Below are 23,079 nucleotides of genomic sequence, written 5' to 3'. Positions count from 1 at the left end.
ATTACAACATTTACAACATTCTGCTCTTTTACCCCAACTTCCATTTATTAATAAACTTATGCACTGTATGTCAACTGTAACTATTAATTTACTCTCACTGCAGTTACTTTACATAATCAAGTGAAGGCAGAAGGGACTTCTAAACATATTCTGCTTTCTTTGTCAATTGTGCAACTGGCTCTATCCTATCCCATAGACGCTAAGGTAATCTATTCTTGGCGTATACTCTTCCCATTAAAGAAGTCTACAAGAAAGGGAGTTTTAAACGTGTTATTATATTAAGACTATTCAATGATCAAAAACTCAACATCTCACTTCATTCAATCTCAAAACTCAACTCATTTCACACAATCTCCACACGATGTGGCAAAACCGCATTTTATTATTTCGTACCAAAATTCTCATGACGGTGGAGTACCGAGAGAGAAAAAGAATAAAAGGACATTAATGAAGACAGATGACTTTTTACTTTAGCTGAAGATAGCTTCCGCTGTCCCTTTAATGATAAACTCCCTCACCTCCAACCAAACTCTCTTTAATGATGAGAGCACTTCGAGGAGGTCGGAGACTGTCGTCGTAATTGTCACTATAATTGTAATTATAATTCTAATTATTTATGGCTCAGGGACAACAAAGCATGGCACATGACAGTGAAATATTGAATGCAAACAATGCCTTTGTTTTGTTTGGTTTGCCCAAGCTTCTTAATGGGAATTTCCCCAAAGAAGAATGTAAAACAAAAATCTTTCGTTAAAAAAGTGACATTGAAATAAAAAAAAAAAATTTAATGTTCACAAAACCTCTGAAAACGTTTTATACCTCTGAACACGGAAGGCGCAAGATGTACTCACCGCATTCCTATATACTTCAAGGCTCGAAAATACAAGCAAGCAAGCACAACACAATACAGAATATATGCAAAAACATAATCACTAGAAAACAAAACAAACTGTTTCACTGTATGTTTGCATATGCATATACGATTGACATAACACTTTAAAGAAATGTAACACATGAATATGATTACACATCACATTAGCAATCATATTATAGCATGTCAATTTACGAATATATCCATTTAAAGGTTCTGACCCTAATTGGAAGACCGTGATTGCCAAGAGTAAACTAACATGAACCGACACTTGAATGGTTCCCATTAAATATTTTCAAGGCTGAACATTAACTTCATTGTCCGTTCGGCAGTGCAATTATACTAGACTTTGAACTCTAAAACCCTAAAATAATCGGGAAGTATTGTATTAGCCTACGCAAAACTGCTTTCATATTTATGTAATTGATGATTCTTCTGCAATCCATTGGTAAACAACAGAAGAAAATATCGGCAATCAGAAAGTATACTGCTATGTCAAGATAAACTAGTAAACAAAATCAAAAGTGACTTGTGTATACAGACAAAGGCACGCCATTATAAAGCTAAAAAAAAATTAACCAAATTACTGAATAGGACAATAACCATCTCCTCTTTAGAGACCGTGTAGAGCAATAAAGAGGCAAGGACATCCTCGAAATACTTACTGTACTCGCATTCTTATTTCCCTACACCACCGACATTTGGAACCGCTAGTTTCCGGTTTGTCGATTCCTATAACGTTCTATTTTGTTAACAGCCGAGTTTATCAGATCAGATCCTTCCGTTTTACAGTCTACTCTTTTGAACTTCGCCATTCGATTTTGAATTTTCTTTTGCGTCCTGAAATACTGGAAGACCAATCTTTATGTACTGGTATAATGAAAATTATTTGGGAAACTGATGTCTGGTGTTGTGGTACTGAACATTTTCATAACAGCTAGTGAGGATACCTTCGAGTAACGGCTATTCTCATACACAACACAACCATTAAAGTAAAAAAAAAAAATCAATATAGAATAAAGTTGTTGAGCAGCATTACGATGCCTTGTAGTGTAACCTCGTCGGAAAAAGGCATCTCAAGGGACTCATAATGAGGAAAATAACAACGAACATCTTCCAGGAACGGCGTCGACGACAAACAACTGTAGTCACCGTGATAGTTTACAGTCACAGATCAAACGACAAATCTTAATATGCCAAGCTCAGACGACGACAGTTTACAGCTAGAAGTTCTCACGATGCACGAAATCGCACGAAAAAGAAAAAAAAAAAAGAAGCTGACAAGCCAATACAATAATCTAAATTAACATGGCTGAACTGTAGTACTCACAGCACCCTGGTGTTCCCTGGTGGTAACCCTGGTGGACCTGAAAAGAATAGCAAAACACTTTAAATTAAGGATTCTGTTTTACATTTCGAAGAAACTTTTAATAACGCCATGGAGCAATTATAAAAACGCAACTAAGAAACAATCAAATCTTCAAGGCTAACTACCTAGAATACAGAATTTAGGTCAAAGTCCAAGCGCTGGGACCTATGAAGTCATTCAGTGGTAAAACGGAAATTGAAAGTAAGAAGGTATTGAAAGGGGTAACAGGAGGAAAACCTCGCAGTTACACCATGAAACAATTGTTAGGAGAGGGTGGAAAGTAAGATGGAAGAAAGAATATAAACGGAGGTACAGTAAAAGGAATGAAAGGGGTCGCAGCTAGAGGCTGAAGGACGCTGCAAAGAACCTAAGTAATACCTACAGTGCACCGCATGAGGTGAACTGACGTCACTAACCCCCTACGGGTCAGGAAAACTACCTTCCTATAACTGAAGACAGATTTCTTAAAATATAACGAAACGTTCATTATTTAAATGGTTTATATAAAACTCGAAGGATGATTTTTGAGACGCATGTAAGCAGCAACTGAAAATAATACACTAGTACCTTTCAATTAATTTCATTCAAGGTTTTACTATGCTGATCTTGTGCTCTGAGAGCACTACTGCATACATTCATTGACACGATTTCACTTTCAGTCATATGCAAGATATTAACCCTTATTATCATTCCTCGGCGTTTATGCCCTTTCTTTCAACTAATTCTTATCAAAGAAGACATCTGAATAACTAACTATGCTTGTAGTACACTTTCATCATCCTTTTCTTATGTGCTTTTTACACTCAAAAGAAAGTTAAGGAAAGGTATACAATATTTAGGCCAAGAAAGGTATACAATATTTAGGCCAAAGGCAAAGCGTTGGGACCTATGAGGTTATTAAGCGCTGAACGGGAAACTGAGGTTAAAAAGGTTTGAAATGTGTAACAGGAGGAAAGCTTCGTAGCTGCATTATGAAACAATTGTTAGGAGGTGATAAGTAAGTTGGAAGAAAGAGAATGTGAACGGAGGCACAGTAAAGGGAATGAGAGGGATTGCAGCTAGGGTTCCAAGGGACGCTGCAAAGAAGCTCGAGTAATGCCTACAGTGCACCGCGTGAGGTGCACTGACGGCACTAACCCCCCTAAGGAATTGCACACTCGAATTTTAGACACACTTTCTAACCCTTGCATCCGAATCCTAACAGAAGCATCCGATCCTAAGAGAGAGAGAGAGAGAGAGAGAGAGAGAGAGAGAGAGAGAGAGAGAGAGAGACCCCGAAACAAAAATAGCTCTTCCGTAAGATGAGTAACTGTATTGGTAATGACCCTCCGACGTACTCGGTGCCGGTGAAACCAGTCCAACGACTGAAGTGCTTATACATGTTACCTATGACTAAACTCTTTAATCAATTCACTCATGCAATCAGTCGCCCTGAGACTCCCACCAAAGGGAACCGGAGCGACTTTCAAATACGGATACGAACCTTTACATAAAAGCATGAATATTAAGAGCAAGTTCGAACGAATAAAATGGTTAAGCAACCATCAGAAACGAAAATGATGGAGACATCAAATGGCAGAGGAAAAAGTTACTTTTATTACTAATACTACTAACAGTACTACCAGTACTAATTAGTACTAAAGATAATGATGATAAGGATTAAGAGATGAATCTAAAATATCTCAGGGTTATGATAATAATGATTTTGTAATAAAGAAAATAAGCAAAAGTTCTTATAGAGCAAACCTGGAAGGCCATGAACTTGAACGGCAAGTTTTCCTACACTTGAATGCTCATATGTGAAGAAGGGAAAATGAAACAAACAAACAAACAAACACACACACATATATACATATAATGTACTGTGTATCATCGCGTACATTTAAGATGGTGTAAAAGTTGTAAAGGATAACCACCAATTTTCCCTTCATCATTCGAAAGTTCATTTACTAAAAGGATGATAATATATGTCTTGTTTGAGAAAACATGACCTTTACCACAAATAAATTTGTCAATTGCTGATAAGGCGACAGCAGCACCGTTAAGCAAAGCAATATCCACTACTCGCGGTGGAACCAGCAGTCGCAGAGTCGAGAGCAGTTATGCAATAATAAAAGAAAGCCAAGCTCTTTTGCTCTCCTATACTGACATATTCCATTTTAAATTAGTTTTATATCCATTAGTTTTATCTTCTTATTTACTTTCTTCTATATTCTGTGGTATGATGCACTGTACGTCACCTTTCATATTTTGAATAATAATAATAATAATAATAATAATAATAATAATAATAATAATAATAATAATAATAATAATAATACCAACAACGTAAGTCTAATTAAATGACACTGCATAAGCAAATTAGATCTGATCAAATATCTCAGTAATTCTTACAAGTAATCAAGAGTGGAAGGAAGATTACATTCATAGACGTCGTTATCAATTCATCCAACTCAAGTCAAGCAGATTCTGTTAGAAAGTAATCTAAACCAATATTTGCCATTGTCAGTCATTTAGCTTCATAAATGGCTATTAAAATAAAATATAAGCGTTACATATCCAAAGATATTTGATTAAAGGAAAGATCTATTAATAATAATTACAATAATAATTTCTTTGACTTCAAAAAAGAATGACGGAGGGAGGAGGAGAGAAAAAAAATTTTGTTTACAACTGAATATAAATACTAATGCCAAATACCTTTTATTCTTTTTTATGGAATGCTATAAGCTTTCATCTTAAGGGCTGATGTTATAAAATGTAACTGGACTGGATTTTATAAATTTATATATATATATATATATATATATATATATATATATATATATATATATATATATATATATATATATATACACACACACAGTATATAGCTATTGTTCGTCTTCACACACGATGTTGCAAAGCTTAATAATAACAAAATATAATGAGAGATAACGCATATCCACACATCGAAAACCCTTTCGCTTCTTTCGTGAATATATACATATATAGCCCCAAAGACCTCTTGCCTTCTCGATTTCATTGTTGCTGTTTTTTATATATGTATATGTATACGTATATGTATATATATATATATATATATAAATTATATATATATATGTATATATATCAAAACATGGTTTTCTTGATGGGGTGCCTCCAAAGAAAAAGACTTTTGTCACTTCTATAATCATCCACTACAGCTAAGAGAGAGAGAGAGAGAGAGAGAGAGAGAGAGAGAGAGAGAGAGAGAGAGAGAGAGAGAGAGAGATGACACGAGAGATGACAAACACAAATACAATATGGCTTCCCCTCGATGGGAGGCGAGGCCATAAATAAGATAACAATATAAGCCTTTATCAGATAAATCGACTTCGTTATATATCGCAGCTCTTAACAAGAGCGTGGGAGATAATTTTAGGATATTGGATGTTTCAGGGCTACACATTTCCAAAACTACCCTTTGGAGGTGTCACACATTCAAAGATTCCAAACAAATTGGTTATAAATGGTTCTCTCACTTATCCTGATATGCAAATACCTGTACGTAAATAGGCAATTAACTTCATTCCGCCGTAACTCTTTTAGTACATGTGTAAACTGTGCATATGCAAGTACAAACATGTGATATAAATAGTTATTTATACATACGTATTAAATTAAACATTCTTAGAAATTAGGTTTTCAGATGTACAGTATATTAGGCTACCAGTGTTTGCTTGAGTATTCAGTATAATAACTCTCTTTAAATATGATAACAGTTATTTTCGATGTTTATTCACTCGAAGACGGAAAAATGCAAATGTCTCCTGAAAAAATCCAAATAAACGAATGATTTCCCAAATGTAGATTATAAGATAACAGAATACATTAAAACTGTTAAATATTCACTACAGAGTAACCCGCAAGAGATGAATTAATAATTATCTTGCGTCTTGCCACTAATTAAAAACTTTGTCACTAGTGATAATACATTTCCAAACATTTGCCTTCCAAAGATGCCCTCCGCTTGATTAGTATTATATATTATTTCTAGACTCTAATAAGGTTTTCCAAAAGGACTACAGATCATGTAAAAGGTAAAAATAAGAAAAAAGTAAAAGCAAAGTTGCGTCAAATCTGGATTTAATGGAGCGGATGAAAAGTAAAAGGGAGAAAGCAAAAGACCTTTAGTACAGTCTACGATTCCTAATCACTTGAGATATAAGAAATGAAAACATATATTTACAAAAAAATATTGGACATACATTTGTGAAAGAGCAAAGGAAATTTTCCTGTCCAAATTAACTGACTGGCTGTTCTGTACTCTTAACTTCACAACAAAAATCATCGATAACGAAAAAGTATTTACTATAAATCAAAAAATCTTTGCAGGATATCAAATTGCATAAAATGTCCTTCACTGAAAATAGTTAGGATAAATATCACAAGTATACAAATAGGTGTATTCCTCCTCTTCCCAAATTTGTGAAAATCGGTAATCCATGGATTACGCGGTCAAGTGACTGTTCCTCTCCCTCTACTGCCTAGTTCAGGAATTCTGTTCCTTCCTTTGGTTTCTCCAAACTGATAAACATTCTCACTTCAACAGCAGGTTTATCACTTCCTTCAGTATTCAATACCAACACTTCTTTTTCTTCTACTAGTTTTCTTCGGGCCTGGGCTATAAAAGGCCGTTAGGCAGCTCTCGTCCAACTAATATTCTCTCAAAATGAATTCACGCGGGATAAAAGTGATCCAGTATTCCTCTGCCAGGGTGAAGTAAAGATCAGACACCCGCTTAAAAAGCGTGGAAACAGTCACTGAAGGACTGACTACAGACTGGTCCAATTTATATTTTATAATTCTGCGACTTTTTTTTTTTCATTCACAGACCATGGATGCATCCTCGGGTGACAATATTGTTTTTACCCACCATCCCAGTAAGCGGCTGTGACCACACGAGCTATGAGATGCAAACGGACGGGCTCTTAATGACAGCCCCAGATGTAACTAGAACCAAACGTCAAACTGGACAAGCTGAGATCAATACTCAACTTCATAACGGCGAAAATAAAGATGAAATAGTAAATGGTAGGAAGTTAGATGCAAAACATCGCATTTTCATCAGTACCATGTACACGCACGTGTGCGTTCACACACACGCACACATATATATATCTCACACCTTTTCCTCTCTGGAAGGGGTGGCGCCACTGGATAAAGCCTTCTGGTTTTCCTCCGATAATTGTGCGTATTTCTTCGTTTGATTTCTTAGTTTATTAACAAGAAAAAACAAAAGGTTTATAACAATTTCAAATTATATAAAACAGACAGCAACCAGATTTTGCCGTGAACTATATTTTAGCATCTATTATGCTAAACGAATATTAAAGATCCTCTCTCCCTCCCAGAGACCATACATATAACACAGTAGAAAACAACCAAATACAAAAACATGCTGCGGGTCAATGTTCAGTTGCGAGCGAGTAAATATTTTCATTAAATAAATTTCAAGCGTTTTTCTGACTTGTCGATACCACGTAACTGTATGGTATTTTCACAAAGCCGGCAAAACAGCTTCATCAAGGAGCCCTCGTGCATTCCATTTTTAAACTGCATTTTTCATCTTTTAGACAAAAAGTTGACATGGGTTTTGGACTGAACACTTCACAGTCTGCATAACGAAGAGGCCGACTGACGTCTACCTCACACAATTGTGGAAAATGTAAACGTAGCGGTCTGAAGAGACGCCATCGTTTTATAAATGGGTTCAAACACCTTAAGACGTTATATTGGACACCTTAGGTGAATATTAAACAACGCAGGTGACAACCCACGTCCCATTTCCAAGATGTTCTCAGTGCGTTTATCAGTTGAGTTTTCAGTCAAGAATGCAACCTTTAGTTCCCTCGAACTACCTAACACCTTCCTTGGATCTTCTGAAATAAAAGATTGAGGAAACAAGCGTGCGCACGCACGCACACACACACACACACACAGCGATAGTAAGGGAGAGACTGTTCCAGTTCTCAAAAGCAAGGCATTATGATAGGAGCACCCAACATCCTCTCCTGTCAATAATCCTTTGCACATCTGATCGAAGTATCTTTGGTACTAATCTTGACAACCGGGTCATCTCCGGTTATATATGATAGCCATTACGCCGGTTGGTAACAGTATGCCCCAAGACCAAAAGAGAACCAATGTTATAAAGCTTTGGCTTATGCCACAGCTCTTACCACAAGTTCTTCCTCATTTTTGGCTCTTGAATTCCTTTGCTCGAGTACACGCAAGCATACTTTCTAATCGGTGAAAACTCTCTATGCAACTTCATGTCCTTCCCGTTCATCATGAATAACAAACAATGATGAACTATATTCCTTACATGCTCTGCTTCTCTCTCTCTCTCTCTCTCTCTCTCTCTCTCTCTCTCTCTCTTTCTCTCTCTCTCTCTCTCTCTCTCTCTCTCAGTAACAGTGACATCTGGCTATTACCAACTCCTATAAACAGTGATCAAAAAGCACAAACTTATTTACATTACATCTTAAGTTATATATTCAAATGTTGACACTGAGGCTAGAATTGGATATAATTTAGGCCAAAGGCTAAGAGCTGGGACCTATGAGGTCATTCGGCGTTGAAACTGAAACCGAGAGTAAAAAGCTTTAAAAGATATAACAGGAAGAAAAACTCGCAGCTGCACAATGAATCAATTGTTTGGAGAGGGCTGAGGAAAGTAAGAAGAGAATATGAACGGAGGTACAATAATAGGAATGAAAGAGATAGCAGCTAGGGGCTGAGGGGACGCTGCAAAGAACCTAAGTAATGCCTTCAGTGCACCGCATGAGCTGCGCTAAAGACATTAACTAGATTCGGATATAGCTACACATCGGAAAAAAACATAGTTAAAATAGAAAAAGGAAAAACTTACGCAAAAATAAACACAAAACTACAGGTGAAAATTCGCTCCCACCCGTTATATATCAATACTGTGAATAACCAAAAAAAAAAAAAAAGCCCCCCAAAAAAGTAGCCTTAATAAAGCACATAACACAGGTAATTACCAAGTAAATTTCCTCGATAACGATCATAACTAAAGCAATTAATATATCATCTTAACACAAAACTTCAAAGCACTTCACGTAAACAAGCCTTGGACACGATTAAGCTATACACCTCCACATATACTTTATTAGTTTTCCCGTGCCAGTATTTCGCGTCGTTTCTCGGATTTCTGTTGCTGGGTAAATTATGTGAACTAACAAAATAATCACTTCCTCCAGAAAATAAACCACTTCAAATGCATCCCACAATAACATCTGATCCTCATTTTTTACATGTAGCTTTCAAGTACCCCGATTTCATATGTTAACTACTGATTTCAGCTGAATTTTCCGACATCCCGATTGTATTTTCGTCTCTTATTGGAGTCTCCCAAATAAACCAAAATCTATGGCCAAGAATCCCGATTGTCACTTGTCTTACATTTCGCATTCCATTGCTGCTGGATGATGCTGTTATTTTTTTTTTCTGGCTGAATTCACAATAATATATGAAATAAAAAATAAAAATTCTTTTTTTAAGTAATGGCAATCAAATATGATACATGAAACACGAGTTAGGTTCACTTCTCGACACATCAGAAATACTAACTTGGTAATTGTTAAAGGCTGACATCCATGCTTAAATACTTAGGAACAAGTCACTAGGCTGGAAATACGATTTTTCAAATCATTCACTTCCGTTCCAGCATACTGGCCTGCCCGAAAATGAGCTTATGGAAATCCACAAGAAATCTTTACAATTATTCTTCTGTGATGCAGAAATACCCGGTGCGCGAATATTATACACAATTTTGCAAAATGAGGAAAGAAATTGTTCATGATTCGACTAGTGATTTATTGCAGCCTCGCAATCGCAACAGGCTTTCAGATGTGTTCATGCGCAGTAAAGTTTTTGAGAGGTCTTAGAATGCTATGTTACAGAAGATTCTCTAAATATATGTGTCTTTCACCTAGTGTAATGTAAAATCGTTGGAGTTTTCTTGGCTTTTTGCTTACACCACAAAAAAAGGTCTTAGAAAAAATAAAAATGACATGAGGTAACAGCAAAAATTTTTAAAAATATAACGAGGATCTGAAAGTTTAGAGTTTGCGAGTATGTACACTAAGTGCTTTTTCACTGTTGTTATTAAACTTTTAGCTCTCTCTCATGTTTCATATATAATCTCAAAAGTAAAGCGTTGGGCTTGCGTTCGCAAGGTCCGTATTTCGATCCTGGCCTGCAACTCACAAGTGTACTTTGCAGTCAATATGCACCCACCGGTCAGCTAGTTAAGAAAGGGTTGGGAAGTTAACAGCATCAACCCTAGTGACTTTGCTTAAAAAGGGGTTCTACCCTTTAGGCACCATCTCCCCCTTAAAGTTAAAAGAACAGCATCAACACCACACACACACACACACACACACATATATATATATATATATATATATATATATATATATATATATATATATATATATATATATATATATATATACACACACACATATATATATATATATATATATATATACATATACATATATATATATATATATATATATATATATATATATATATATATATATATATATATATATATATATATATATATATATATATATATATATATATATATATATGAGCGTCTATACAAACAAAAACACCTCTATACTCTGAACTGTATATAAAAATAAAGACAAACCGTTATGTATAACGAATAAACCAGTATACCATAAGCAAGCGAGGGGGTGACCCCATTTACATCACAAGTTTCAAGATACAATTCTTGTGTTTACCACCAGCGAACCATTGTCCTGAACCCAGCCATACATGCCAAACTGGTGGGAGGCCGCAGAACAACCCCCCCCTCTACCTCATCAGGGTCACACAAAGGTACTCTTATCAGAAATGGATCCTCTGCACATAAACTATCATTTAACACATGTATCTCATTTCGTTCCACTTGAAAAAACAAACTGGCGCTGGAAGAACCCGTCTTGGTCACTCGCGGTGGCCTATTGTTTGATTCTGCGCAAATACGGATCAGTGTAAGTTACAGTGGAAATTGTTTATCCTGGAGACAGCTTAGCATCAAAAAGGGTGTATAAGAGAGGGGGGGTACGAGGGGGAGTCCTGGTTACAACGCACAAAATATAGGGAAATGTCTTCCATTGGTTTACTGAATTCATCGACAACTCCCTTCTTCGTTAGCCTTAGCAGGAAAGAGAAAAATTATATTTTGTTTACTGTAGAGTATATCATAAATTCCCTTGGTTCTAGAGAGAGAGAGAGAGAGAGAGAGAGAGAGAGAGAGAGAGAGAGAGAGAGAGAGAGAGCGCTCAAAGTTTAATAATCAAAATTTGAAAAAGTCGTTAGCTTCCGTAAAATACGTAAATAATTACACGGGAAATTAATAAAAAAAAACCGCACTAACTTCCAAGTGCAATATCAAAGGGCAATCAAGCTCAACGGAACTTAATCTGACTTTCGTACAATAAGTTCTGATCATTAATCTTCAGGACAAACTGGACTCTTCCATGCATCCAAAACATGATTAAGAAAAAATTAATTCTCTGTGTTGTGCGATTTTTTAATTAATTCCGGTCTAACAATGAGTTTATCCATTTAGTGCTATAAAGTTTTTAAATCAAATAACTGGAAGCATGTACACCAACTGTCCTTTGGCCATTCATTTTCGCAGAGAAATTATGAAAATCATATTGTGCTTTTAAAAAACATATGTATATATATAATATATATATATATATATATATATATATATATATATATATATATATATATATATATATATATATGAACGCCTTTCTGAAGAACAATAGGTAAATTGTAACTTTTTTAATGGTCCCCACCGCCAAACCTTTAAAAATATGACGTCATTCACAACATGTCTACCTTTCATACTTAAGAAAAAAAAATTTTTCCCTTAAAAACTTAATGTGCTGCTAAAACCGATTATCCCACTTGGCAGAAGCAGAATTCTTCTTCAATTTTCATCCAAGATTGATTTTGAATGATTAATATGGATGACCTGAAAGAAGTTGATTAAGTGCTACCGATAAATTTCTTCAGAATGCCTCCAAGCTTCAATCTCCAGCGCACATTTTCTCCCGCTCCCTTCTTTCACGATACTGGCTTGGAAGAGACGCAAGAGGGAAGATTTGCCATTCAGTTTTCTGTTTCACTCCTACATTAACTCTAAATTTCAAGAAATGAATTAATCACAGAGGGTCATCCGGAATCACAAACGCAAGGGCAAACGGTGCCGTATTACTTCTTGTTTAATGTCGTACCTCACCCCCATAGCTTACCGTCCATTAGTATCAACGTTTCCCCGTTATTTCAGGTGATGTCTTAATAGGAATGTTTGTCCTTTTTTTCTAATCTCGAAATTTCATTATTCTGTGAGCTATGAGACAAACTTAGGTTCTAATTTTTTCAGTTTTTCTATTCGCTCCATAAGAGGGTAGTTAACGCTTCAAAATATACTGCTGCAAGAACCATCAAACTTAGTTTACAAATACTTGCCTTTTGTCACAAAAGTAAAGAATACCAGGGATTTTAGTCCAGCGAAATATCTTAAGTAATTAAGCTTGGTCTACAGAAAACTTTTGGGAAATATGAAAGGCAACTTGAGCAAATTTAGATTCATTTTAATTCATGCAAAAAATAAACCCAAAAACACGAAAAAGGAGAGAAAAATGTATACTCCCTCCTGCTTTCACAAGACACACTATAGAAAATTACTTAGAAAAAAGTCCTAAAACAGAATATCCTCAGCTTTCATAACCAATGACGAAAAGTAATTTAAAATATCATAAGGTAATAAAAAAAAAAGTCCGCCAGGCTATCTAACGTAAAGTTTAAAATACTACGCACTGAAAAAAAAAATGACGAAAGAAACTTCTTGAAGAGAAAGCAACAGAAAACGAGAGGTCCCTCAGCATTAAATACCATCAGATATTGACGAGATTTCGTACTGCGAAAGGCCCCATGAATGTTAAGTAAGGGGAGGCGCAATCACGCCGATGGCAGCAGATAGACCTCTCGCCTTACATACTAATGCCAGCAGCAGCTCCTTCAGGATGCTGCTACGCTAATTCTAACGAGGGGGATTTGCATGAAGTTTGGGTTTTTCACGAAACTGACTTGCTTTGTTGTCTTTCAGCAGCTGATGCCCATTTCGCTCGCACCAGAGCTCCATTGTTTGATGATAGTCTTGTTAACGCTTGATTCGGGGCGATGAAAGGCTGATGGAATGGAACATAGAATTTAGGCCATATGCCTATCGCTGGGACCTATAAGGTCACTCAGCGCTGGAACGGAAATTGAGAGTAGAAAGGTTTGAAAGGTGTAACAGGAAGAAAATCTCGCAGTTGCACTATGAAATAACTGTCAGGAGAGGATGGATAGCAAGATGGAAGAAAGAGAATATGAATGGAGGTGCAGTGAAAAGAATGAAAGCGGTTGCAGTTAAGGACCGAAGGGACACTGCAAAGAACCGTAAGTAATGCTTACAGTACACCACGTGAGGTGCACTAACGGCACTACCCCCTAACGGGGAATGAAAGGCCGACAACCTTACGTTCAAGTCAACTCCTGCGTTTGGTAACCTGTCAGTGATGAGTGATAACGGATAAGGAATGCACACTTTGTAAAAGGTGAAATCTGTGCTGAAGAATGCACTACCTAATTCACTATCTATTACTAGCAGCGTTTACGAGACAACACAAAGTTGACAATGACCTATAGATTTACAGGCTGCTCTTGAAGTAATGACCTATAGTTACAGGCTGCTCTTGAAGTAAGTGGCCGTGCCGGCATCAGGCCAGCTTAATCTTAAACAACGCTGCCACCTACCAAACAACAGATTTTTGCATTCTATTCCACAAACAGCGGTGCGTCATCAAGAACCAGTGAAGCAATGCTGTCAAACGCACAATATAAAAAATCGTGCTTATCTTTTTTCCCAAAATGATAAACTGTCAGTCTCTCTATCTGTCTACAACGCTGCCAGATAGATTTTTTTAAACCTACATATAATTGCACTTGCTTCTTGTCAAGTGTGTGGGTATACTAAACATAGAGACTTATTTTCATTTTGATCATATGGCAAGGAGTGCAGTAAACAAACATTTAGGAAAGAATAAGAATAAAGTAATGGATCTATTTGACACACGACTGAAGTAGAGGCATTAGAAATGCCTTCCTAACTGTAAAGGACGAACTATGTACAGTTAACGTCCCTCAGAGCCTTGTTCCCAAATGGCAACCCTCGCAAATCTATAAAAAGAACCATTAAGGTCCCCTCTACCCCTAAATTATAGAAGGGAGTCCCAACATCCCCAGCCAAACATCGTTATATAGGGAGAAGTTTAGCGACTATAATGAAGAAAAATGACGATTGCTGTTTGATATAAAGCAGTAGCACCCAGCGAGATGCAGCCACTCTTCTACAGGTTCCTTGTATTCTTTTTTTTTTTTTTTAAATATTTAAGATGATCCTCTCCTTATCTCCTCCTCCACCCCTAATCCCCTTCAATATATGGGAGGGGTTTGGGGAGAGGGAGCGGGAGGGGAACCCCCACCCCCACCCCAAAGTCTTCCGGATCCTGTATTTATTTAGAGCGCTGATTAATTGTTATGATATTGTGGTCTCCATGTTACGGCCTTGTTCGACAAACGACATGTCTCTTCCAGCCGATCTTATCAATCGCCTCAATACCGCTCAAAAGCCGCCACGGCGCAAGGGCCAGAATCCCTTGCGTCGGGCGCCGGTGATGGGGGAAAGTGGAACGCAAGATAGCAGTCTCTCATTCCATTCAATCCCAAAAGGAATTTTCAGAAATTTATCATTAAACGTTCAAACGTATGCTCAGGATATAAAAGGAAGAAGAAAAATGGATGAAGGCAGACGCCTCCATCAGTCAGCCCGTCCCATAGATCCACAGTGCACCGGTGATCTCCTCAGGACCTTCCTGGAATGCTTAGCCTTAGCCATACGTCGGGCTGTCCAACGTTGGGTTGGGGGAGGGGGGGGGTTGATGTCCGGGGGAATGGAGTACAAGAGGAGGAGGAGGAGGAGGAGGAGGAGGAGGAGGGAGGAAGATACGGCTAATGATATGCCTACCACCACCGGGTTTTTATTAGAGATTGAAGGCTTTGAAGTGTTGTATTAGGGGCTCCGATACGCAGCTATATGTGTAAACATGTGTCGCAGCCGTTGATAAGGGGATAACACAAGAACAGGTCCGTTTCAGCCTCTCTCTCTCTCTCTCTCTCTCTCTCTCTCTCTCTCTCTCTCTCTTAGGAGCGAGAAATGTACTTGTCTTGTTTATTTGCGTAGGAATTAAAAGGGGAAAGGATATTTTACAAAGTATTCTAACTTACTCTTGCGCTACTATACCTTTCTGAGTAAAGACCCACAGCACGTAGAGAAAGGAATTGAATGGCAACAGGTAGCCTCAGCTCAGCTCCTTTCGCGCTCAATCTGGGACATATTCGGAGTAAACAAAGATACAAGTCTCAAAAGATCTAGATCTGATAGCCTCAGCAATTAACAAAGGTTTATCGGGTATAACTGCAGACAACTGTATAGAGAGACCTACGAGTCACTGAAAAAGTTGCGTTTATACTGCATTGATGGTTTTACAGATGTCAAAAGATAAACATAAAAGTTAAAGCGTTATCATATCACGGAAACTAAGCAAAACAAACGAAAGACTTAATTACAATGAGATACGATACCCTGCGGTCATGGAATTAGAAAAAAATTACGGCAATTTAATTTACGGATCATGTACAACATCGATGCACTGAGCACTGAAGCATCTAAAGTAACATGTTGTTTATGCTGATTGTTACTTATATGGAAAAAACACTCCATATTAAACTGTCAAATATCTGACTTCATGTATCCCAAAATAAAGTGCTAACACCAACATGTCTATTTACTTTCGTTTACAAATGTATTTTTGTTACAAAATAGCACAAAAACATAGGGGGGGAAAAGGTAGTTGCATAACCAAAATCACCAAACATAATGGGATTATTAACAACAATATCATTATAATTATCATTATCATTATTATTATATTTCAAAATCTGCCAGACTTTATACAGAACAGAACGGATTATACAGTACGAAAAAAGTAACAGAAGATAAATTCTTAAAAATAAGCACATGCACACAACACACACACACACACACATGCAAGACCTTGTAAGCGAGTGTAAGAGCCAAAACCTTACATAGTTTAAACGAGACGAACGAGAGAATAAGTCATGCCAGAATAACGATCCGTCGGGGATAAAGCAATCAACATCAATGCGAGACATAACGAATGTGGCGATTATTAATTCCGAATAACTATCATGCGTTGTAGACTCCACAGCCACGATCCCGGGGGCTACGAAGCCTTCAACCCTGACAAATAATCTTTTTATAAACGCACATACATAATGACCTTCCTCCCCACCCTCGGGCGGCCTTTTAATTATCGCTGTCTTTGAATCGGAATGAAACCGACATTTTTGCAACAAACAAAACGCACAAGTTCCAAGTTGCCAAAACAAAAAAGCATAAAAGCGATCGCCAAAGTTCACATTTATATGGACGAATTCAAATTGTATCGAAGGCTTTCAAACACAGACACTTTTAAGAATTTACGAGCAAGCGAAGAACGAGGACGAAACGATGGAATAAAAGAGAGGACGACGGAAGGAGATAAAAAATATAACGGATTAGAATGGAGAAAAAAGAAAGCATCATAACGGGAAATAAAAAGGAAAAGGGAAAACATAAAAGCGGAAAAGAAAATAGCGTTATCATCAGAAACAAGTAAAAGTTTCCTTAAGAATTCCGATTTAATATCCAAAAGACCCGCAGTTTGAAAACAGGGCTAATGAATGCAGTATGTAAGGCCGAGATAATATATTCTCTACAGTCCCTGCCGTTACATAGCAACCGTGCAAGTTTTTCTTTCTTCTTTTTTCTCCTCCTTGTCGAACGTGGCCAAAAATCTGGGTTTCAACAAATACCAGGTGAGCTCGTCGCCAGGTCTGTTGATGGGGGTATGTCCTGTGGGATACTGTTATTTGCATATTAGCTGTTGCACCTGCTGCATACAAAAAGGTCTGTTAGGTCTTCTAATAATGTAGATTGGGCTTAATTAGTACATCATAGCCTTATTCATGCGGGTATGGGGTTAGTCGTCAAAGGCCCTTAACAAGACTAGTGCGCCATATTTGGTCCCCGTCCTTTTTTTCCATTCGATTAACTATAATTGGTTTTAACGGAATGGTTTAATAACTTTGTGGTATGTCGTTCATGGCTAAAATGCGCTGGCGGCGAAGTTCCTTCCTCGGTCCCCTTCATGAACGCGCCCATTAGGTTCCGAATGCGTCTCTCCATGGCTTCAGTCATTCCAATTAGTCCGTTTCTATGCTGTTAATTTGCGACGTCATTACGGCGCTTCGCGGCCTTTTGTCATTCTCTGGGTACTGAAGCGGTGTTGATGAACCTTCGGCACTTCGGGTTATCCTTCCTGCGCGTGATTCTTCAAAAGAGCTGATCGTTTTCTTGGGGGGATGTTTAGTGCTTCGGGTAGGCTCCTCTGCGAATAAATCCTCAATGACCTGACTTTTTTTTTTTTTTGAGAGAGAGAGAGAGAGATAATCGTCAGCACTTTAAATAATCATCACAGTAAGTGAACCCTCAGCTCGTCAGACAATATTGTTGGAAAATAAACCTTTAGTTCTTAAACACTAGGTTTTCTACCATGTTAGTAAACCAACAATTAGCGTGAACCTTTTTGAGTAGATTTTCAATTTTCATTTCACTTAATTACGATGAAAAAGCAAATGAACGAAATCTTTACTTCTTGTCAGGCTAATGAAAAGTTGTAGAGATGGATTCATTAATAATGTATAAAAAAAAATCCTAAAAATATGTTACACTGAAAAATAAGAAACGAGCCAGTAACAGCCTTTTAATGACCACGGGTTACGAATGGAAATGAATAAGCACTTCCACAGGGAGAGAGAGAGAGAGAGAGAGAGAGAGAGAGAGAGAGAGAGAGAGAGAGAGAGAGAGAGAGAGAGAGAGAGAAATTGTTCACGTTTGCTCAAAATATGGATATTCCTGGCTTAGAGACAAAACTGCATAAACAACCAATTTGTAAAACGCGAGGAAAGGAATTTCCGAAACGCTTTTGTTGAAATCCAATTGGTTATGTTTTCCCAATGATTTTCTTATCTTTCGAAGTGATATATTTAAGACCTGGAGAAATTTAAAGTTTGTGACCAGAAATTCATATTCTGGAGAGTAGTATTTCATGAGGACAATTATTTTTATGAAAAATTCATATAATGATGGGAAAAAGTTTTTCAGACAAACTATTCGAGTCAATGTCACGAGAAAAATATTCTTATGAAAACAAACCCTAGTCTTTTAAATGCAACAAATTGTTATACTCGATTTTCTGAAGCAGTAGGATGTGCAAAAATGAAAGAACAACAGGACGTCATAAAATAAAAAAGGGCTTATTTTAACCTAGAATAAAATAAAAATTACTGAGGCTACCGGGCTGCAATTTCGTATGTTTGATGACTGAAGGGTGGATGATCAACATATCAATTTGCAGCCCTCTAGCCTCAGTAGTTTTAAGATTTGAGGGCAGACAGAAAAAGTGCGGACGGACAGACAAATAGCCATCTCAACAGTTTTCTTTTACATAAATCTGAAAAAGAAAAACACACAAGACTGACAGGATTAAAGGGCTCATGGAGTTTTCTCTGTAAGTTATAAAAACCCAGTACTTCCAACATTTGAAAATAATCAGGAAACATGAAAGAGAACAGGAATGAAACTCTTCTAAAATCTTTACAAATTAAATTAAAAAATCACCGAAATTTAAATTCCAGACTTCCGCAACTACAGAAAAGACTGAATTCAAAGTATATTTAAAGTAATTAACTAAAACAATTTTAATAAGTATAATAAGAATAGAAATATATAACTAATATTAAATACCTGAGAGGTACCTCTTGAATGTAAAATTTAAAAATTATAATAACCTACAATCATACAATCCGGCCTTAAAAATAAATGTACAATTTCCTGCTGAAAACCAGAAAAACAGAAATACCATATATCACAAACATAGTCATTAAAAAGACTTGCTATTTTCACCCAAAAAAAGCATTCAACATTTACATGGCCCATTTTCCTATGGACGAAAATGTTGTAATCACAGTCTATGACCCTAAAAATTACCATCACTCACCTCCTCAACATATTATTCATTTGATAATGTCCAAAATACCATTCACTTGAAATCTGTCGAATTCACTACTACTTCATTGCTGTGGTATAAATAAATATGCACCCAATTAGCGAGGTACGTGTTCAGGAAACTGTCGCGAGTTGGCTGAATTTCAAAACTTCATTCTCTTAACGTTATTTGGGAAACATCTATGGTCCCCATGACTTTACGTATAGTACTGCGGATGCACCTGTTCGTGACTACCAAAGATAATGAAATATTCATCCTCGTGCGGAGAAGTAAGAGGAATGGGGAAAGAATCTGAGAGCGTCTCATCTGAATACTGTTCATGAGGAGGACAAATTTTCCCCAAATGAGTCATTCCCTCAAAACAGGGCAGTTAAATGGGGAAAAATATAGAAATAACTTTTAAGGAACAAGAGAAAGGCGGAGAAATACGAAGATGAACTCTATGATGCGTAAAAAGGTTTTCAGTCCATATCCTAAAGTCTTTGTAAATTTTGGGAGTCTCTACAACATGGACATACTTCAACCGGCAATGTCGATAACGAAGTCCAACGGTATTCCACACAGAATCTCTCAAAAGATTCACAACAGGATATCTAAATGTTTCTTTAACGACTTCTTGATTCCTGTCCCGTAGGTGGATTTCAGCCCCAAGTGTCAGAAAGGGCGTAAACATCGTATCCATTACAATTCTATTTTGTTACAATTAATACTTTACAACACCTAAGTGGTGTAAACGATATGCAAGACATGAGATCTGGATGAAAGTACTAAAAAGGATCTTTCCAAGATCGTGACCCTCATGGGTTTTAACCCGGTATGTATCCACTTTGATTCGTGTTTAGTACAGGCCCGTTGGGGATTACCGTAAAAAGATAAACAAAAGACTGTAAATATCAAAAGATAATGACCCCCAAGAAATATTAGTCCTAGATAACTACCCCCGAAAACCCTTGGGATCACTATCTAGGAAAGATCCCAACTTAGAATTAAAATTAGGTGAACCAGTACACAATTCCAACCACACAACAAACGACAGTAACTTTTCACGTAAACCGGACGGCATCAAAATTTCATGTGGCAATATATATAATACCATAATCGAAAAAAGGAAAAAGATTTCACCCTGTGTTTCTTATTCCCATACGAATAAATCAAAATACCAGTGACAATAAAGCCGCCTACTTCTCCTTAACTATTACATAAAGGTCGGAACTTTCTGGTCTTTACTCCCGTGCTGAATCCAATTAGCTGAACAAACCCTTCACATTACAAGCAGTAAGTGGCAGGGATGCTGACACAGCCTTGTATGACCTTGACTGTTAGCACCGGGCCGCAGGGGCATGAAGATGATATAGCCGGGTAAGGGCATCTACAAACGAACATCATGAAATTCACATTTCAAAGGAAATAACAGACATACGAAAATATAATAATAATAATAATAATAATAATAATAATAATAATAATAATAATAATAATTATTATTACTATTATTATTATGTAAAGAAACTTCAATGTCTTTTTGGAGGTCACAAGATTTACATACTGTAAAATAAATAAATAAATAATATGAAAGAAATAACGATAATATTCATCTATAAACAATGAAACAATACGTCCTTATAAACAGCTTATTTCTTATGTATCTAATAAACAGTAACGAGTAATGGACTCATGTTTATTTCTGCAGTATCTTCCAGCCCGGGAACAGCCTTTGCTCACCAGTGTCCCTGCAACGCTTCCAAAATGAAGGTCTCTATGTCTGAGTTTCAAGGCGGTACGCATCCTCCCCTGGGTCGGGACTTCTAATCTCGACCTTCTCTTATTTACTGTCACTTTTGACTGAACTGAATACAGAATTTAGGCCAAAAAGCCAAGCACAGAGAGCTTTGAGGTCATTCAGCGCTGAAACGGAAATTGACAGTAAAAAGTTTGAAAGGTGTAACGGGAGGAAAACCTTGCAGTTGCACTATGAATCAATAATTGTTAGGAGGGGTTGGAAAGTGAGATGGAAGAAAGAGAATATGAAAGGAGGTACAGTAAAAGGAACGAAAGGGGATTGCAGCTAAGGGACGAAGGCACTGACGGTATGGGCACACCTAGTGGTAGTAATGGTAGTGGTAATACTTAAAACCACCGGTGTGAAAACCTTTGTGTGCCTTCTGGAGACCAATATAAATTTACAAGGCGTAAAGAAAGCTGCGGCCTCCCTCACATCGAATGCCTTCGAGTTCTTCCACTGAGACAAAATCTCATCTCATCTACGAGACCAACTCTGGTCTCATCTCACTTACATTTATGCACGGCCAATTAGTCCCAATCTCTCGTTGGATTCGATTAGTTTCAGTCTGTTTCTGTCTCTCTGTCTTCGCGGACAAGCAGGAGAATCCATAATATGCAAAAGAGAAACACCTAAGAGTTGATATCGCAGACGATCGAGTGTATTCCTTAATGAACAGGTAGAGATCCATTTACATATACAACTCGGGTCGGAACATCATATTTACATGCGATGGCCAGACAGTCCACTTGTTTCTGCTTTCAAGCCATTATTAAAAATGCCTCCGCAGGTATGAATCAAGTTCTCGGCAGCATCTACGAAATGAGAAAAGGAAGAGCGAGGAAAAAAGGTACAACGTTCACAGAGACGAAGTGAGAAATCCTTAAAGATAACAAAAAACAACTACAGCGTTAATAGTAATGACTCTATAAAACGAAAGACACCCTCTCATTTTCTGACCGTTTAAGGGCATCACCTGAAAGTGATGAGCGGCGAATATTCCTCCTCATCACAAAGATACCAAAAGGTATATAACGAACTGCAGCAATATAAAGTGTATCAGCAAAGGAGAGGGGAGGGGGGTCGAGGGAGAGGACCAAGGGGGAGAAGGAAGGGGGTACTTTCGGCCGATGAGTGACGTTAATGGAGTTTCCCAGAGAAAACTTTGTTGGTTTTATTGTTGAGGACTTTAAGGGGAAGGCCCTCCCAAGACCAAGCCCCTACCCAAGAGCCCTCGACCCCACCCCACGCCTGAACCCAGCCACCACCCAACACCCGACACACCACTCGTGCTCCCACATAAAACTTCTCATAAAACCACCTGCATTTTTTGAGAAGAAGCAACCATGCAGAATATGTCCTGCTCCTCCATCCCGTTGACATACATTGTTCATAGGCAACTCTGGAGCATTGTAGAGATGGCATCTCTCTCTCTTTGTGTGTGTGTGTGTGTGTGTGTGTGTGTGTGTGTGTGTGTGTGTGTGTGTGTGTGTGTGAAGAGCATTTATATCTTCAATCATTGTCTTAATCTCCAACGTACTCGCCACATCTCTAACACACACACACACACACATACTGAGTTTCAAGAGGACAATCTATCCAAGAATGTACATAATTTTCTTTGGTGAGAGAGAGAGAGAGAGAGAGAGAGAGAGAGAGAGAGAGAGAGAGAGAGAGAGAGAGAATGAATTCCCTTTGCACATTTGCTCATATTCTAACCTACCTCAATCAAATGTCA

At 37.4% G+C, this 23,079-nt stretch overlaps 1 long non-coding RNA gene across 1 annotated transcript in view; it reads right to left on the bottom strand.

Moving 5' to 3' along the window:
- Positions 1–23,079, bottom strand: part of LOC136830792 (uncharacterized) — a 78,196-nt gene that overhangs the window by 68 nt on the left and 55,049 nt on the right. Inside the window, exon 2 of the long non-coding RNA XR_010850748.1 lies at positions 1–2,238. This exon is cut by the window's left edge and continues 68 nt beyond it. This is a non-coding gene — a long non-coding RNA (uncharacterized lncRNA). The remainder of the gene's footprint in view (positions 2,239–23,079) is intronic.

The sequence above is a fragment of the Macrobrachium rosenbergii genome, chromosome 47, assembly GCF_040412425.1.
Source record: "Macrobrachium rosenbergii isolate ZJJX-2024 chromosome 47, ASM4041242v1, whole genome shotgun sequence".
NCBI lineage: Eukaryota > Metazoa > Arthropoda > Malacostraca > Decapoda > Palaemonidae > Macrobrachium > Macrobrachium rosenbergii.
The sequence above is the reverse complement of the archived record's forward strand: the minus strand, read 5'-3'. Positions and strand labels throughout refer to the sequence as shown.